Below are 19,684 nucleotides of genomic sequence, written 5' to 3' on the forward strand. Positions count from 1 at the left end.
GGCCTCATCTTTGAAGAGCAAGCAGATAGGCATATTTCATCGTTAAGCACCCTCAACAAGTACTACAAGAAAAAGGACCATTTCCGCGAAAACTCTATCTAGGTGCTCTTTTCCTGCTAACGAGAGCCCTGAAATGACTGCCGACGTTACGAGACTGCTAAGCTCTCCCGAGCCCGTCACTACTGCGGAATAACCGGATACTTATCACTCCCAACAAAATGTACAATTAATTATTGTGTAAGCATGACAGAGTTAAAATAAAATCGCAAAGTGATATATCACAGTACGCTATGTTTCTCATTTTGGGATTTCGTGAGAAAGTCTCTTCACAACACGGAACATCTTTATGGTAAGGTCTCCCGTCATTGTTTCTTGAGCATATCAGTCACTCACATTGATTAGACAAGCCTGTGACGAATAGTGCATTTCTTCTTCGAATCTTGTTTATCTCTGACTTCAGTCCAACTTTCGACAGGATAGAGGACCAGTGAACTATACTCAGGAATTGGTCTAATAAGTATTCTGTAAACTATCTCTTTTCCGCGTATTAGACTTCCTTGGAATTCTTCCACTAAATGTAAGTCTGTCATTTGCCTTCTCCACAGTTTAGTGTACGTGATCATTCCACCTTAAATCAGTCGAGACAGCAGCTTATAGATTCTTGAAGATGGTGGCTGGTTCCATTGACTAAACACTGACCTCTCAATCAAAAGGTGCTGGATCCTTTCACCTATTCACGTGCATTACATTACATTTATTAATTTTGAGAGTCAGCTACCAAACTTTGCATCAGGCGCTGATCATCTGCAAGTCTCTCTGCATTTTATAGCAGGTTTCTAATGATATCACCTCACTGTAGATACTTCATTGCCTATGAACAGTCTTTTAGGGATACTTAACTATTTCACTAATTTATTTATATTCTCTGATTTCCATTAACATTGCAACACGAGGAAGGATAACAAAAAAAAAAAAAAAAAAATTTACTTGCTTTGCATATGTGGCTCAGAAGGAAGAATAGATGACTAAATTTGTAGGTGATTTGGGGTACGCAGGCTGAGCTACTTAGTGCACAGGGTTGCTACCACTGACAGCAGCAGTGGTTCTAACCTGGGTGAGTAATGGGATGAATTGAGTTTGGATGACAGATATGAGGATGTCACTCCATGCTGCTTCAACTGTTTGCCAGAGTTTGTCAGTTTTGATGGTTGGCGAGTGGTGGTGTATCAGTCTCTCTGTAACGAACGACTGGGTGTGTTCAGTGAGTGAAAGACCTGAAGAACGTGCTGAATAGAGCAGTAGTCGAACACATCCTGTATCAAGGTAGATCAGGACAGATCTTGTAGAAAGGCAATGCCACTGCGACGTCGAGAAAGGGCAGAACCATCGGCCTTAAAACCCCAGGACTGTAATGGCCGCTGTCCAAATTAGAGGCTACATCAACTATAGGTAGTAGTTGAAATGGCTCTGAGCACTATGGGACTTAACATCTGAGGTCATCAGTCACTTAGAACTACTTAAACCTAACTAACCTAAGGACATCACATATATCCATGCCTGAGGCAGGATTCGAACCTGGGACCATAGTGGTCGCGCGGTTCCAGACTGAAGCGCCTAGAACCGCTCGGCCGGCCATAGGCAGTAGTGTTGTGCAGTTAGTGGTATCCCATATCATCATGCCAGTTCTGGGACTGCATGACGACAACTAAATGCAGCTTGGCAACGTTCATTCTCCTCGGAGCCACCAAACATCGATACATTCATTGTGATGCTTAATGCAGACCAAGGACTAACCTGAAAGGATGGTGCCACTCCTCCGTCCAGTGGCGTCATTGGGTACACAACAGTCAGCGCGCTCTCATTGTTGCCATATCATGGGAAGCTGCCATGCCCTCCAGCTGACAGTCAATAGTCTTCTAGAGGTCGTCATACTGTCCTTGTTGATACTTGTCTAACAGCAACAAGCCCATTTCCTCACTCAACATAAGCGACATGGCTTTATGATCCTGCAAGGCCATGTATTTAATATGTTTGTTCTCTCAGAGTCTAGTTGCACGGGGCTGTTCAGAAATTCATTATGAGCTTCCAGTATCCATCGATTCGCTATCTGCATGACAGTCATCTAATCCTAATCAATGTATGAGTATTGAGTAACGATAAACCATAGTCTCGATCCTGCCACTGACTAGTTACGACACATTTCTGTACAAGTAAACCTTTCTTACACGAGGAACAACTATATCTTCACAGAAAAAAACAACATTCAAGTCCTATTTCTGAATGAGAAACCAGCTGCCGAACCTTTCCTTGTTGCATGCTACCTTCACGGTGCTGCAATTTTGATGGCCTGGTTTCGTCATCAACAACAGTGGCTTTTATCACGTTACCTTGAGTAGTGACAGAATATACCTTCGCCTTTGCCAAAACCTCTCCAGAAGGACGACATGCGAGGGATAGTGCTATACTTTCGTTTATCACCTCGAAAAAATAAAGTTACATAATTAATTTTCTGTTTGTCCCCATACACACGTAGCATGCCACTAGAAGAGCCAAAACAAAATGGCACAGCCTTTGGGTAAAGTGGAGTAATTCGTTTTCTGCGTTTAAAGGGGGAACAACACTGCAAAAATCACTCATGGATCGGTTTTCAACATATTGGATGACTTTTGAACATGAAAAAAGTCCCACCTGCTGTGTTCCACGAATGCTCACACTGCTTCAAAAAGCCTGCAAGACCGAAGTAGCAGTGGAAATGTTGCGGCTGTGTCAGGCCAATCCAGAAGACTTAATTATCGTGGACGTGTGTTATTTTGAGCAAGCTTGCATGAGATTGTTACCACATATGGTATCAAGTGGAAAATTACATTGGCGACTCAGACAACAGACTGTCAACAGTTTCTTAGACCAAGTTTGTAAATAGATCGACGTTAATAAACAGTTTATCTTGTCCTTCTAAACATAACGATATTTTGTACAGCGTCACAAGGAAAATATTCGGATCTTTCCTACTCAGCTTACTGGGCTGTGTACAAATAACAAGGTTTTTATTTTGCAAAACCAAGTCACCTACTACAATTAGTGTAATGCCTGTACCTAGTGTGTGTCCCTGGAGCTTTTTCATCTTGTGACTTATCATCACCTCTGATGGTGCTGGATGTACCCTCATACGGCGGGAGGAGGGAACACGTAACAAATCCAGGAACATATTCGTTTTGGTCCAGATGTTATGATATGAGGAAGCATAATGTTACATGGCTACTTGCTACCAAATATTTGAACATGGTACTCTCACCAGTCAACATTATTATGACACTGTGGGACACCTTCCCCATATGCGTCTTTTTATGGATGACATTGCACGAAGACATCGAACAGCTCAAGTGGAGGAGTTTTTGGAAGAACAGGATATTTGACTAATGGACTGGCCTGCCAGTTTCCCTGAATTGAATCCCATATAGCACGTGTGGGAAACGCTGCAGTGATGTAGATGTATTACCTTTATTATTATTATTACCTTTATTACCAATTCTATGTCATTCACCAGCCACAGCTGGACAGACAACGTCAAGATACATTATCAAAATACATGAATACAACTCTACTATGATAGTAATTTAATACCGCAAGGCATATTTAAGTTATAAATTAGATTACAATAATATCACAACTATAAAATAGATACAAGTATATAATGAAATTACATATAAAGGTTGCTGTTGGAGTCATGGAACTGAGCTGCAGCTCAAGTAAACACTATGCTGTTACTGGAGAAGAATTCTTCAATATTGTAGAAGGATTGCTCTTCTAGTTTACACAAAATAGTAGTTTTAAACTGCTCCCATGGTAAAGACTGAATGTGATCAGGTAGGGCATTAAACAATTTTAGGGCCACCATTGGGAAGTTGTTTTGTGTCTTTGCTAATCGAACACCTTGGCATGTCGATATTGTCTTTGTTGCGAGTGCTGTATTTGTTAACTTAATGTTTCTTTCTGTAAATATCATCGTTTCTCTTTATGTGGAAGAAGCAGTTCAATACATACTGGCAGTCAGAACTCCTAACCAGGTGAAAACTGGTTTACAGTGGTCTGTTTTTTTTTTTTTTTGCTTGATGTAATGATCCTCATTGCTTTCTTTTGCAGTAAAAGCACATTCTTGCAGCGTGCAGAATGACCCCAAAACAACAGCCCATAACTGATGTGGATGTGGTATATTTCATAGTACACAGCTAGAAGATATTGTTCTGGTACTATACTTTTCAGTTTCCTCAAGAGGTACAGGACCCATGAAAGTTTGGAACATACATGTTTGGTGTGCTGTTGCCAGGTTAATTTGGTATCAATGAGAAAGCCCTGAAGTTTAACATCTGCTGTATCACCCCAGTGCTCCAGTATTGCTGAGGCTGCATATCATCCTCTGATATTTTTCTTCATTAATTTTCATTTTGCTCATGATAAATCAGGCCTTAGCTTCATTGAACAAGACTTCTGCTTGTTGGACTGCCTGTTCAACATTCTCTCCTTTTGAGAACAAGGTTGCATCATCTGCAAGATGTGCCCATTGTAGCCTGTGTCATTTACGAAGATAAGGAACAGAAGGGGCCCTATTACAGATCCCTGTGGCACACCACGCTGTAGCTTCTTCTCACTAGAATCAGATCCTTGGATGGAGATAATCTGCCGTCTGTTTATCAGGTAGGATTCAAGAGTTTGTAGGACAGATCCCCCTATACCATATGTTTGTAGCTTTCTGAGCAGGGCCTTATGTGATATGCAGTCAAATGCCTTACTAAGGTCACAGAGTACTATTGCAGCACGTTCAGATGCACTGACACCCATACAGCAGTTATCAGCTGCACTCTAGGAGAAATGGAATGCTCTACAATATGAACTTAATAGTGTTGTGGGTGCAAGGAAGAACGTTGCAGGGCATGCACTATCATTCGTTGTAATCAGACACCCTAATAAGAACTATTATCTGCCTACTTTAATGTCTAGAGGACCATCATGAATCACAATGACTGTCTTTGAATAAAAGTGTCATTTCCGTTCTTCTCATTGCGTATTTGTTCCAGTTACCTTCTGTATTGTAATGTAGCATTTCTTTCTACGTATGGTCCAAGTTTCATCAAGCAATGTTCCTTGGCAGTGACATGCATGCGAAAGCTACATTCAGTTTCGCAGAACCAGTCTACGTTGGGCTGGAGACATAACATTGTGACATTCGGCGACTGAATCTGAATGGGTTAAAGTATAAAACAACTATTCATCAGTATTTTGAAATATGGCAGACAAAAAGAGTGCCTACATCTTCATCTACATACGTTCATCACGAGCCACCATATGGTGCATGGCAGAGGAATCCTTTAACTACTGCTACTCACTTCTCTCCCTGTTTCTGTCGCAAATGGAGCGAAGGATTAACGATTGTCTCCATGCTTTTGTATGAAGCCTGATTTCTGCTATCTTGTCTTCGAAATCTACACGAGATATATATGGGTGACACTAGGATTGTTCTGCAGTCTGTCGCAAATGCTGTTCTCTAATCTTTTTCAATAGCGTTTAGAGAAAAGGACGTGTTTTTCTCTCCACAGATTCCCACTTGAATGATAGAATATCTCTGTAATACTCGTACGATGATCAAACCTACCGGTAATAAATCTCTCAGAATGCTTCAGAATTGTTTATTTTTCTCTTTTATTGGTGACCTACAGTATTCTATAATTCTCCCAATAAATCGAAATCGACGATTTGCCTTCCTTGGAACCGAGTTTATGCGCTTATTCCATTACACGTCACTTTGAAACGTTACACCTAAACATTTAATCGACTTGTCTGTGTCAAAGTAGCACCGTATTCCAACATTTCAGCGACGTTTTTCCTACTCAGCTGCAATAATTTACGTTTTCCCACATTTGTAACAATCTACCATCCAAGTCATCCTGTATCTTCCTATAGCCCCTACATTATAGCATCAGCAAAAAGTCGTAGATCGCTGCTCACCCTGTTCGTCAGATCTTTTATTTATACAGAGAACAAGATCAATCCTACCACATTTCCTTGGCAAACTGTTGACAATATTTTTAGTATGCGATGAACACGCACTATCGAATGACGCACTCGGTTTTGTTGCTTACAAAGGCTTCGAACCACTAACATCTGAAAACTTATTCCGTATAGTCGGATCTTCGTTAACAGGCACTGTCTCGAAAGCTTTCCGGAAACCTAGGAGTATGGAATCGGTCTGTAGCTCTTCATCCATGTCTCGCAAAATAATGTGCGAGAAAATGGCAAGCTGAGTTTTGCACACTATGTCTGAACGGACGAGGCCGGTTTTCACATGATCGGTGCTAGTGGAAACGATATTGATTTCTATGTATGTTTTGTTCTGCATCCACACAAGTTATCACATGCGAATACAGCCTATGCTCTATGATTCTGCTGGAAATAAACGTCAGGGAAGTAGTTCTGCTTGTCGGTCAAGCCACCTTTCTTGTTGGCTGGAATGACCTGCGCCTTTTTCCAGTCACGTGGCAGCCACAATTGTTTTAGCGATCTGTGGTAAATTGATGTCACAAGAGGTCGGCTCCACCACCCATTCATTATAGGATCTAATGGCCACTACATCAGGTCGTGTTGCCTATCGTTTACCGAACGACTTTTACCGTTTTTCACTTCCGCGCTCACTTATTTCTGCTGTTTTGAAACACAGGATGTAGTTGTTATTGGCAATTCTCGAGTGTCTCGTTTGAGACTGATTACTCAAGCGACTGGAGAAGAATGCTTAAAAGCCTATAGCTTGTTACACAGAGGCAACAAATTTTTCAACGAACCGTGCTAAAGTGTTGGGTTTACGACTGTAATAAGACCTAACGACCCATAGCGACGATGTTTGTAGCGTTAAACTATCACAGATATTTTTGAAAGTACCTCTCCCTCCCCTCCGTGTTTAGGTAGACGACAATGGTAAATGCGTTCGATTGAGTCAACATATTTTTTGACGAGAAATGGGAATTGCAGCTTTTGTGTTGCGGCATTCAGTAAAATTTCATCGTATTGGTGTAATTCTCTAACGTACACTTCACGCCAGTTCTGTCTTGAACAACCTCAGGTGCTTTTGGTGCTACCAGGCGAGACATAAGAAACACCGCTGTGCCAGTAAATTGCATATCTACAAAGCTCGATGGTTTCTTGTACGTGAAAAAAGTAGTCTACATTCAAACTCATTTGATGGCAAGTAACTGCTGCCCTTTCAATTACTGATTTTCTGCTTTTTCGATCAGAGTGCAAATGCAACGGCTAGTTGTTAGGTATTTAGCATTTTTAAGGATGTTAATGTAACTGACGTTCTGAAAATGCCAAACTGAGATTCCGCGTTAGCTGCAGGTCTTCAGTGACTGTAGGAGTAGGTCGATTCACTACCTAGAGAAAGGTAAGGATGCAGTCTCCAGTAGGATAACTTATGCAAAACAAAATTAAGAAATTAGGATTTAAAACTCTTTTCCAACAACACCGACCTATTATTTCTGTTACATTCTTTAAAATCTAGTGTTGACCTACGAACATTCTGAATGTGTCAGGCTCTACGTGTCTTTGATGGAAAACTGAGATGTACTGGTGTCATGGTGCGCGTGCAGAGCCTGTTATGTGAGCTTAAGATTGAGAACCATCACATTTGTTTATTCACTTACTTGCTGTTAATAGAGACGTTCTTATCACATTCATGTGTGTGGCTTTACAATAAAAAAGAAATGGTTTCCAGTTGTCAAAGACATGAAATCTGGGTTGTGTATGAGACGAGAGTAGTTGGGAAAACAAAAAACGATGGAGAACAACTTATCATTTAGAATTTCAGAGTTCAAATTAGTATTGTATTATACTTCATAGTTTTTTAAAGATGCACAAATGATATTGGACAAGACAGAATTCGAAATTATGGATGTAATGAGAAACATTGAACCAATGAGGTGACTTGTTATGTGATAATGATATGATAGCCTAATAATAAACACATTGAAACATATAATATTTAAGTTGACAGGATGTATAATAGATTTTGTAATGTTTGTGGCATGAGCCTTATTTTCATTAAACTTCACTGAATTTAACATGTAGGTCTTACGAGCAATATACTATTCCTAATGTTCTGCCGAATCTAGCAATTGTTGAGCTATTTATTGCCTCCAAAAAAGTGGCTCAAATGGCTCTGAGCACTATGGGACTTAACTTCTAAGGTCATCAGTCCCCTAGAACTTAGAACTACATAAACCGAACTGACCTAAGGACATCACACACATCCATGCCCTAGACAGGATTCGAACCTGCGACCGTAGCGGTCGCGCGGTTCCAGACTGTAGCGCCTAGAACCGTTCGGCCACTCTGGCTGGCTTATTGCATCCAAAGATTTACAATAAATTAAATAAGTTTAGATACAGCCACAAGCCCATTTTACCCATAATTAGATTACTTATGAAACGGTCTACAGCATTTCTCATCTCATCAGCAGAAATCCATAAAGGTGATTTGCTAGTGCCAGCCCTGATTTTGTTCTAATATGTCAACATAGCAACAATCCAGGTAGTTCTTCATGAGTGTGGACTTGTCGGGAATGTTGCGGCTCCAGTATTTCTGTGAGAAATGTTTAAACTGACATGGCTGAAGTTTGTTCCAGGATATTTTCCCAGAAACCAATGCAAAACACAGTTCTTTGTAAAATTCACAATTAGATGATGTAGGCTGTCCCACAACTGTATAAGTAGAACCTATTTCTCGGACGAAATCCATTGTTTATTTATAATACGTATATTGCTTTATAAACATTGTTTGATTTCATAGTACTTCCTGTATGTTTACCATAAGTTTGACAGACGACTATTTTACCATCAGTGGTTAAAGCTCTGTCAATAGAAATCCATGTTTACAGCTTTGATGATGAAGAAGATGCGACAAGTGCCACAGTTAACTTAATGCAGCTGACGGTTGCACATTGTGAAGCATTTGAGAATAACAAAGGAAAGCGTTTAAAATGAGTCATTGTTGTCTCCACCGAACTTGTGTAATTTAGTTTTGAATGTAACAGAATTCACGACAGCATGAGAAACACAGTAATAAACCTTAACATTTTTTCCTTACTTCCTATATAACGAAAATGTGTGGGACTTGGGAAAATGTATAATAATTCTGCAGTAATAAAACATGTAAAATTCGGCAGTATAGTGTGAAATATGTATAATGCGTCAAAAGATGTAAAACTATGTAATTTAAAACTTTGAAATAAGGGTTCTTTCAGCGTAATTTGTCCCATTTTAGTTACGCTCACTACTACATACAGTATAATGGAACAAAATTGTAATTACATGGAGTGTGAGCTCTCATAATAATAATAATAATAATAATAATAATAATATGTACTTTATTATTTTAATATAACAGAGCAACTGATGGTATTTATTTTATATTAGTAGTAACGATTTTCAGATTATGTGTACATGCAGCTGCATAATTAATGCAATTTAAGTTTTCCTACAAATTTAATAACATGGTGCAAAAGTGCAGAAATGATATTTTGAATAGCCCCCTCAGCTGCTGAATTAAATAACTTTTACTGCTTATCAGAAGGGCCAACCAAGGACCATAAGCCAATTTCAAATCCTTATTCGTTGTCCTCACCATTTCTTTCAGTAATCTTTCAATTTAGAATTATATTAATACCTTCAGCTACTAACGGGCGTTGAAATATATCAACGGGAACAGGTGAAAATGTGTGCCCCGACCGGTACTCGAACCCGAGATCTTCTGCTTACATGGCAGACGCTCTATCCATCTGAACCATCGAGGGCACGGAGGATAGCACAACTGCTTTTTTTTTCAGTATTGTTCGTTGCGTTTGGTCTGGGCGGACGTCACAAGACATCCGTTCAAGGTGATCGTTGATTCTTTTACTCAGTTTTTTATTACAGAGGGCGAGCAGCCGTATGACAGAACACGCTGAGCTACCGTGCCGGCTGCAGGGGCCATCTCGCTCACGCCTCCAGCGAGACCCACATTCTCACCTTGTATAACTACACACTACATTTGTAGTGTCCCACCCCAACACACTCACTACTCGTGGAAGACAATCTTACCAAGTCCCATAAGAGTTCGGGGAATATGTGTGCATCCGCACAGAAGAGGAAGGTCATGGCCGTTGTTGCCAGAACTATATACTTATATGGATATGGTGTCTGTTCTTTCGGACTAACTAATGTGAGATCACTGACATGTCCGAAAGAACAGACACCATATCATATATGTTCTCCAGTAGTTCCACTGTTGCATCTTGCGATTTTTCTATGGAAGTGGCATTGGAACCATGACGTCGACACCGAGAAAACTGTGTTCAGCTGTTTGGAGATTACGTCTGGAAATGACTAATTTTCCAAATTTTATGTGTGAGAAGATCGTGAAAAAAATCGGAGAGGTTAGGACATTAACACGGCTTTTAGGTACACGCAGTTTGTGTGATACCAAAATCACAGGGTGAGTATGCTTGAAAATGGCCCAAATTTAATCTTGGCAGGTTAGGTACGGAAGTTTTCGGACGACGAGCGTCATGTGCCATCTTGATGTCTAGATGTATTAATGGCACAGGTTCTCTACTGAAATCCAAAGATTGCTCAGATTTGTCTTCCTTGGAGCGTGGAGACTAAGGCTGAACGGAGTTTAACAGGTGAAGGTCTTTTTGAGTGGTACAAATCCTTCTGTAGATTGAATGATGGTGTCTACCTAAGTGGCAGAAGCTCTTTATCCTCAAGTACCTTTTGATTCTGTATGTCACGATTTCGGTGTTGAGTGGCCATGCCTACTGGTGCTTTGATGTCCACCACACGAGTCATGCATGTCCCAATAATGGTACTCAGCGCCCATGTCCTTCATGACATGAAAGTATGGATCAGCCTCGTTTTCATAGGCTGGGACTTAGGCAGACTACGTGCAAACATAATCAAACTGTGCTTCTGTGGGTAAAATAATTCCATTATCGTCCACAGATGATAGACATCTAAAATTTCAGACAGTGTGATCTGGTACAGTTTGCTAGCAGTAATTTTGCCAATAGCCAGAGGGGCTTGCGGAGAGTGGAGGGGGGAAGCCCAGCTCCCACAAATATTGCACATGGTGAGGAGCTGTGTGAGGAGAATACGACCAGCCTCTCTCTCGCAGTACAGGCATGTTAACCTGTGCTTCATGCTTCTGCAAAGGCAGGAGTCACACACGGAGAAGAAAATTTCTTAATGTTGTTCGTTACTGAAACTGAACTCATATTGTACATTGAAATCTTTAATAAAGATCCTAACTCCAACAATGATGTACATTTATCACAAGGAGATGAAACAGTTCAAAATAGAGTGAAGTGCGAAACAGTAATACAATAGATCATAGATGTGAGATCACTGACAATAGTGGCTGGCCATGTGCTTCATCAGTGTTCTGCCCCACAAACTCTCTGTAACAAGCGGAGAATCTGGTCAGTTACTGAAAGGGCTATTACCGCACTGGATTCGTCGATGAGTGATTGAAACACAAAACCACATTGTTGTACCATCAAACGATGTAGCTTGTGAAAATACTGTGTGGCAGCTGAATCAGACATGGGCCATTTTGAGGGTTGGCACCTGTAATGGCAAGATTGAGTTGCGGTTGGTTAGTTGGATGACGTAAGATGCATACAAGCGCTGTTCAAAAAGTAAGGTGACTTTTCAAATTGCGTGGGCAACATACATTCGATCATCAATTTTTTTTTTGTTATGTCGGTATACATGTCCCGAACACATTTTCACAGTTTCAAATGTGCAGCATGCTTCGTTTGTTTTTGACAGATAGAAAGGTTAGAGATGTTTTAGTGTGCTTGACGATGTTCATCTATTATAAAAAAAATGGAGCAAAGAATTTGCATCAAATTTTGTGTGAAAAATGAAATCAAGTGCTATAAAACACTCGAAATGTTGACAGTGGCATACGGTGAGTCCGCTGGAAGGAAAAAATAAATGTTTACAAGTGGTACAAGCTCTTCCAAGATGGCCGAGAAGGTGTCAGTGACGAACCCCCCTCTGGACGCCCCAGCACAACAACAACAGATGATAACGTCGAAGCTGTGAAGAAAATTGGTTTGGAAAATCGTCGAATTACTGTAAGAGAAGTTGCTGAGGATGTTGACATACTGGTCTACTCATGTCATGCTATGTTTTCGGACGTTTCGGGCTTGAGACATGTGTCAGTGAAATTTGTTCCAAAACTTCTGAGTTTTGATCAGAAGAACCGTCGCATGAGTATCGCTCAGGAGCTCTTGGATGACGTCAGTGATGATTCTGATCTGCTCAAAAGGGTAATCATGGGTTTATGACTATGACGTCGAAACCAAGGCCCAGTCGTCCCAATGGAAAACCCCGGAGAGCCAAGACCGAAAAAAACACGCCAAATTTGGTCAAATGTCAAAGTTTTGCTCATTGTTTATTCAGTTACCGTGGCATAGTGCATCATGAATTGTTGCCTCAAGGTCGTAGGTCAATAAGGAGTGTTTCCTTGACGTTATGCGCCGTTTCCGAGAAGTAAACGCAAAAAAGTCCGGAATTGTGGAAAAACAATTCATGGCTTTTGCATCACGACGACGCACCTGCTCATTCATCGTTGCTTGTGAGAGATTTTTTGGCCAAAAACAACACGATAATCATGCCTCAGCCACCATATTCACTGGCTTTGGTCCCTTGCAATTTTTTTCTATTCCCAAAACTGAAGAGATCTATGAAAGAACGAAGATTTTCTACGACTAAGGAAATAAAAACTGCATCGCTGGATCGCTGGAAGAACTCAAGGCTGTTCCAAAAAGTGCTTATGAGAAGTGCTTCGAGGGTTGGAAGAAGCGTTGGCACAAGTGTATTGTATCTGAGGGGGATTACTTTGGAGGAGACAATATGAATATTGATGAATAAAAAAATATTTTTTCATGAAGATATACAGTCATCTTACTTTCTGAACACAACTCGCATACTTGGAAACATTTCCCGTATCAGATCTAGTTGCGTCAAAAACAAAACGCTCTTCTCCCTCAGTATCGGAAGGCGCAATGAGAAACAGTGACAGGCAGGACAAGGCGTTTCATCTGTGTACTTGGTTGCGTGGGATGGTATTGTATTTCGTGGTGATGACCGGTCCCTCTGAAACCTGTTAAATGCCAAGAGGTGGCCAAGGGAGGAATTGCGAGAGTGAAGTGTGAGGAACTCATCTTAACGGATTTCGACTCCATACTGGAGGAACCATACGCAGTGTACATCAGATGTAGAACAAAAGGTGAAAGCTCAGACAATATAAAGGCGGAAAAAATAAGAAAAATTCGGACCACTGCCAACCATATGGCTGACGAGGGGGAACAGCTGCCCCCGCACAGCTCAATCCTCAAACTTCCGATGGGAGGCAGATGTGATTCAACCCGAAAAAGCGAGCCGCTAAGCCTACGAACTTTCGTCCCAAAGCTTCGATAGGATGATTCACTAATAAGAAGTTAATTCCGGAATAAGCTGACTTCAAGTTTGGTAGGTCAAGTTGTGACCAATATAACATCTGCCTTTGACACTGCGAACAACATGAGTATATTCCTAGAATCATCATTTAAACTTATCCTGAAGTTTTTAAGTAGGCTTACTCGGGATAGCTTACATCTATCTTCAAGAACCTGCCGATTCAGTTTCTTCAGCACCTCAGTGACACTCTCCCACGGTTCAGACAAACCCATAACAATGCCCTTCTCTGTATACATTCAATATACCATACTAATCACATAATATTTGGTATGGGTCTACACAGTTGAGCAATATTCTAGAATGAGTCACACAAGTGATTTGTAACCAATCTCCTTTGTAAATTGATTGGATTTCCTTGGTGTTGTACCAACAAACCAATGTCTACCAACCGTTTTTTCCCACGACTGTTTCATTTCATATCCGTAGAGAGTGTTAGACCGAGATATTTGTTTGAGTTGGCCGATTCCAACTGTGACTTATCGACATTATAGTCATAGAATACTACGTTTTCTCGTTTTGTGGGTGTACAGTTTTAGATTTCTGAACATTTAAAGCAATTTGCCTATTTTTGCAACACTTTGAAATCTTATCAAGAGTTGACTGAATATTTAAGCAGCTTCTTTCAGAGAGTACTTCATTATAGATCACTGCATCATCTGCAAAAAGTTTGAGGTTACTATTAATATTGCCCACAAGGACATTAATATACAACATGAACAGCAAGGTTCCCAACACACTTCCCTGGGGTACACTGAGAGTTACTTCCACATCTGACAATGACTCTCTATCCAAGATAACAGGCTGCCTCCTACGTGCCAAAAAATCCTCAGACCAGTCACAAATTTCGCTTAATACCTCATATGATCGTAATTTTGACAATAAGCATAGGTGTCGTAGTGACTCAAAACGCTTTTCGGAAATCTAGAAATATTACACTGCCTGACTGCCTTGATCCAAAGCTTTCGGTATGTCATGTGAGAAAAGTGTGAGTTGGGTTTCACATGATCAATGTTTTCAGAAACCATGCTGGTTGACATGGAGGAAGTCATTCTGTTCGAGATACTTCATTATGTTTGAGCTCAGAGTATGTTCTATCGGATGGTAGTTTTGTGGATCACTTCTGCTATACTTCTTACAGATTGTTTCTTCCAACAACTGGGCAAGGTTTTTTGTTTGAGGAATCTATGTTAAATTGTAACCAGAAGAGGTACTAACACAGCCACAAATTTAGTACAGAATCTGATAGAGATTGCACTAAGCCCTGGAGCCGTGTTCGGTTGTAACAGTTTCAGCTGTTGCTCAACACCACTAATACTAACACTTATTTCATACACCTTTTCAGTGAGAATTACATTGGGGTAATTCTCCTGGGGTTTCCTTCGTAAAGAAACATTTGAAAACAGAGCTCAGAATTTCAGTTTTTGTTTTGTTACTCTCAGTTTAGTTCTTGTCTCATCCATGAGCGACTGGACCCTAACTTTAGTGCCATTAACTGTCTTTAAATGTGACCAAAATTTCTTTGGGTTTTATGAAACGTCAGGTGGCAATATTCTGCTGTGGTAGTCACTGAAGGCTTCACACACTGCTCTTTTGACAGCGAAATGTGTCTCATTCAGCTTCTCTCTATCTATAGTCCTATGTTTTACATTTATTATGCTGTAGTATCTGTTTCTTTAGACGTTTCTTTACAGTGAGTGTATACTGTGGAAGGTCCCTACGATTATGCAGTGCATGGTCAACTACTCTTTTAAACTTGAGCCATATTTCCTCTATATCCTCCTGCCCTGTTTTGAAAGTTTCAAGTTCCACATTGAGACATGACACTACTGCTTTATATATATTTCTGTTTGTTTTATTGTCCTTTGCACTTTGGTACTCATTGTTGCCACAACTGTGAAATAGCTACTGACACCATTTCGACGTGGTCACCCTCAAAGATGTGAGGTCTATTTGTTGCCATTAGACCTAATATACACTCCTGGAAATGGAAAAAAGAACACATTGACACTGGTGTGTGAGACCCACCATACTTGCTCCGGACACTGCGAGAGGGCTGTACAAGCAATGATCACACGCACGGCACAGCGGACACACCAGGAACCGCGGTGTTGGCCGTCGAATGGCGCTAGCTGCGCAGCATTTGTGAACCGCCGCCGTCAGTGTCAGCCAGTTTGCCGTGGCATACGGAGCTCCATCGCAGTCTTTAACACTGGTAGCATGCCGCGACAGCGTGGACGTGAACCGTATGTGCAGTTGACGGACTTTGAGCGAGGGCGTATAGTGGGCATGCGGGAGGCCGGGTGGACGTACCGCCGAATTGCTCAACACGTGGGGCGTGAGGTCTCCACAGTACATCGATGTTGTCGCCAGTGGTCGGCGGAAGGTGCACGTGCCCGTCGACCTGGGACCGGACCGCAGCGACGCACGGATGCACGCCAAGACCGTAGGATCCTACGCAGTGCCGTAGGGGACCGCACGGCCACTTCCCAGCAAATTAGGGACACTGTTGCTCCTGTGGTATCGGCGAGGACCATTCGCAACCGTCTCCATGAAGCTGGGCTACGGTCCCGCACACCGTTAGGCCGTCTTCCGCTCATGCCCCAACATCGTGCAGCCCGCCTCCAGTGGTGTCGCGACAGGCGTGAATGGAGGGACGAATGGAGACGTGTCGTCTTCAGCGATGAGAGTCGCTTCTGCCTTGGTGCCAATGATGGTCGTATGCGTGTTTGGCGCCGTGCAGGTGAGCGCCACAATCAGGACTGCATACGACCGAGGCACACAGGGCCAACACCCGGCATCATGGTGTGGGGAGCGATCTCCTACACTGGCCGTACGCCACTGGTGATCGTCGAGGGGACACTGAATAGTGCACGGTACATCCAAACCGTCATCGAACCCATCGTTCTACCATTCCTAGACCGCCAAGGGAACTTACTGTTCCAACAGGACAATGCACGTCCGCATGTATCCCGTTCCACTCAACGTGCTCTAGAAGGTGTAAGACAACTACCCTGGCCAGCAAGATCTCCGGATCTGTCCCCCACTGAGCATGTTTGGGACTGGATGAAGCGTCGTCTCACGCGGTCTGCACGTCCAGCAGGAACGCTGGTCCAACTGAGGCGCCAGGTGGAAATGGCATGGCAAGCCGTTCCACAGGACTACATCCAGCATCTCTACGATCGTCTCCATGGGAGAATAGCAGCCTGCATTGCTGCGAAAGGTGGATATACACTGTACTAGTGCCGACATTGTGCATGCTCTGTTACCTGTGTCTATGTGCCTGTGGTTCTGTCAGTGTGATCATGTGATGTATCTGACCCCAGGAATGTGTCAATAAAGTTTCCCCTTCCTGGGACAATGAATTCACGGTGTTCTTATTTCAATTTCCAGGAGTGTATTTCCGTCATGAGTGGGGTTTTGATATAACTGCTCTGGGTAGTTTCCAGAGAAGGCATTTCGTAACGTTTCACAGGATGCCTTGTCACGCCCATCGTTAGCAAAACTTTGAATTTCGCAACTGATTGTTGGATGATTAAAGTCTCCACCAATGACTGGGGAACTTAAGTACAAGTGAACTGAGCTTTTCTCTAAACTTTTCAGCTCCATCAGGAGATGAGTCTGGTGAGCGACAGAACGAGCAAATTACCGTTTTATGCTCACCCCTGATCCTGAGTCTTGCCCAAACAGTCTCGACTGCAGCTTCAATTTCTATCTCAGAGGATTCAAGTTTCTTGTCTACTGCGATAAATACACCATCTCCACTTCCCATTTGCCTATCCTTTCGATACACACCTAAATTTTCCCCAAAAGTCTTACTGCTATCAATTTCAGCTTTAAACCAGCTTTCTGTATCTTGTGTTACATGAGCTGACCGCCTTTCAGGAGCGCTTCAAATACTGGCACTTTGTTACAAAAGCTTCGCAGTTAACTACTAGGATTTTAATATTATCGACTGTGAAGGGGATTCTTTTGGATCTTACACAGATGCTTCTGGGTCTCTTACAGCTGTCGTTATCTGGACTGGATGGAGAATCGTCTAATCCAAAAAAATCCTTGTATGCACCCCAAACACATTCAGCTACCTGGGTAGCAGCCCCTGATGTGTAGTGCACACCTGATCCATTTAGGGGGATTGTATAGTTCTCAACCCTATGATACAAGTCCAGGAAGTCACAGAACCTTCGAAGTCTCTGGTCCAGTCCTTCCACACGACTCAGAACCAGGGGGCACGATCAGTTCTGGGGATAATACCGCAGATTGTGAGCTTCATCGAAACGCTGTGCACAAGGCTGGTCTTCTCAACCGTCTACTCCAATCGCTGGAGCCCAGATAACAGGCATAGTTTGTTCCAATGCTCACCACACGCCACTATCTGCAGTTGGTTGCACCGTGTTCCCTCAATGGACGCCGGAATAGCCTCTTCAGCAGGTTGAATCTGGGCCCCTGACAAACACACTTATTGCACCTGATGATGTATCCCCTCCCTTGCTGCCATTTTCGTAAGGGGTGCCAGTATTCGCCACACGTTTGGACTGCCGACATTTAATAGACCCCTACTCTTTTGTGTTTGCCTCCTCTTGACAAAGGACAAAGCAGGTTTCCCCAAAACTGGTTCAGTTTCAGTTTGAGTAAAAAGAAGAATCTCGAATTCGTTGTTTAGAGGGATTGGTGTAACACCCTGAGTTCTCCATGCTCTCTGTCTACCCTGTACAGAATGTATAGTTCTATCTTTGACGCGCCACTCGCAGAGAAGTGGACGAGAACCGACGAATCTTGTGCTTCTTGAAGAGGAGACAGGAACCATAGGAGGAGATAGTACTTGAGGTATCTTTGGTACTGGTACCACAGGTACAGGACTCCTGGGAACTCTTCCAACACACCGATTCGCAACAGCTGCAAATCGTTTGACAGTGGTCAGGGCGATTTCCATCTGCTCATGAACGTCAACCAACTCAATCTGTGTTTACAGACATCATTCACAGTGGGGCTGTATTGTGGTTAGTCAATGTATTAGAGGACAGTGAACAAATAACTTTAAACTAAGCCTGCTGACTATCTTTTCTTTAAAGTCATTCTTCGAAATGTAACAGTTTATAGGAACCAAAACAGGAACGCCAAAATGGGGAAACAGGAAATATTAGACATTTCAGTATATAATTCGCATTTATTTAAAATCTTCTGGATTTTTTCATTGCAGACCGTTCAATTACATGATTAAAGTTTACGTTTATATTTCTTTCAGTTGATAAAATTGCAAAGTTACTTACCCTTTTCTGGTTCATAGTCGATCTGCGACAGATCTTTAGTAGCTTTAATGTGGAAAAACCTTTTTTCACTTGTAGCATTTGGCACAGTGATTGTTTAAATGAATTTAGCATTTGACGATGGCCCTATGGCGGCAGTACATTAGGACTTTGTTTTTATGAAACAGGTATACCTCTTCATACTTAAAGCGCACACATGCATACATTGTCAGTAGTACTTTTCATTAGGGCCTATGTATTGTTTTTAAGCTGTAGACAATCTGCGAGTGTATTAATGTTTTTCCCATTTTTGCTGCAGATCTGTTGATGGTCATTATAGACCGAAACCGGTAATCTATTAACAAAAAGTTTGTGACCATAGACGTAAAGTAAAGGAAACTTATTGCATATACGGGTCACTGTTTTATTTGCGACAATGTCGCAGGTTGTGAATATTTCTCAGTCGCTTACCTGATTTCAATTCTAAATTTTTATACAGCTTCTTTCGTATTATTTCCATCCCATTTATGTCATGACTGTTAAAGAAAAATATCCGTAAAAATTTGAGTTTTGTCCGGCACAATCGGAAAATGCCTTGTGCGATGCAACTCAAAAGTACCGAAACGATATTGTAACATTCCTGGGGCTGCCATACGTGTGGATTTGCCCAGAATTGTCTTAGTTTTTAGGGCATCCTGGGCGGTTGTTATACATGTCGGAGGTAAGCCCGGATGTTTTTGCTTTTGTGTCTGGAGAAATTCGATTGACTTGAAATAAACAGAACTTTAATAACCTTAGTTAAGACTCACTAAATGAGGACTGGCATGTAGGTACTTTCGTTCAGTTTTTATTAAATACCCAGCGACAAACATAATTGAACGCTCTCCTATA

Source organism: Schistocerca piceifrons, chromosome 2 (genome assembly GCF_021461385.2).
Source record: "Schistocerca piceifrons isolate TAMUIC-IGC-003096 chromosome 2, iqSchPice1.1, whole genome shotgun sequence".
NCBI lineage: Eukaryota > Metazoa > Arthropoda > Insecta > Orthoptera > Acrididae > Schistocerca > Schistocerca piceifrons.